The sequence below is a fragment of the Olea europaea genome, unplaced genomic scaffold (assembly GCF_002742605.1).
Source record: "Olea europaea var. sylvestris unplaced genomic scaffold, O_europaea_v1 scaffold41486, whole genome shotgun sequence".
NCBI lineage: Eukaryota > Viridiplantae > Streptophyta > Magnoliopsida > Lamiales > Oleaceae > Olea > Olea europaea.
This window is the reverse complement of record NW_019261237.1, coordinates 1-1,025: the sequence shown is the minus strand read 5'-3', so window position 1 is coordinate 1,025 and position 1,025 is coordinate 1. Positions and strand designations below refer to the sequence as shown.

The following is a 1,025-nucleotide window of genomic DNA, read 5'->3' as shown; positions in this document are numbered from 1 at the left end:
TGGAATTAAGACCACGTTTGGTACATAAATTACCAGGAAAAGAATTCTCATTCTAGCTTGAGAGGTATCCCACCTAGAATAGGCTGGATTGCTCATTTTCATTCTCTTGATTGGTTGCTATTATGGAATGACACAAAGGAATGACCAAATCAATTAAAGAACTTCATAATGGGAACTGGGGAATGCAAAATGAAGCCTAAACACGAGTGACAAAAGACTTTCCATTATGGGAGATGGGCTTGCGTATTAGTTGGGTTTGCTTCTACCAAAGGCAATGTTCAGGAAATTGCTTTATGGAACCAAAGCTATAGGCTAAATGTAAAATTAAGACCTTGCCATGAAGTGCACCACAGAAAAGTCCTGTAAAGAAAGGGATGCCATTAATTAATTAATTTTTTTTTTATTTTTTTATTTTAATAATCATGAGTATCCGGACCAATTTACGCGCACCTCGCCTAATCCCACGAAGCCCTAAAGTTTACGGTCGGGTACTCACCTCAGTTTTCCTGAGAGAACTGGAACTGGTGACCATTGAGGAGTAAACCCAAGGTCTAAATATTCTCAAGACAAGATACATCATCATATACAATTCTCATCAATATTTGTGTGTTGTTAGGAAGGAACAGAATCTGGTGTGGAGTGAGGAAAGCAAGCCATGTGTTATTTATATCGCTTTAAAAACAGTGCAAAAAAGAAAAAATTGAGTTGACTACTCACAATCTTGCCATCTCTCTTTGCCTCTGCCATCTTTTGCTCCCAACTTTCCTTTGTTGTGACAAGCTGGACATTTCCACCAGCAAATTCAACATTATGTTCAGAATCATCTCCACCATTAGTAGGCTGCAATACAAGATGTACAATATTTTTTATCAAAGGCGAAATACATGCTTGTAACACAATTTGAGATTCTTGAAGCACCAGTTAGATAAGCTCATACTATGCAATTTGGACTTTGAAATGCTAACAACTGCAGCAACAATTTGTCACTCGAGCGTGTAAAAATTTGCTTGCTTAAAACTTTTAGA

General features: G+C 37.4%; 1 long non-coding RNA gene across 1 annotated transcript; it reads right to left on the bottom strand.

Moving 5' to 3' along the window:
• Positions 1-411: 411 nt before the first annotated feature.
• On the bottom strand, positions 412-1,009 carry LOC111387649. Its single transcript, XR_002701439.1, has 2 exons — positions 718-1,009; positions 412-629 (listed from the first exon to the last, which is right to left on the bottom strand). It is a non-coding gene; the product is annotated as an uncharacterized LOC111387649 (long non-coding RNA).
• Positions 1,010-1,025: the final 16 nt, after the last annotated feature.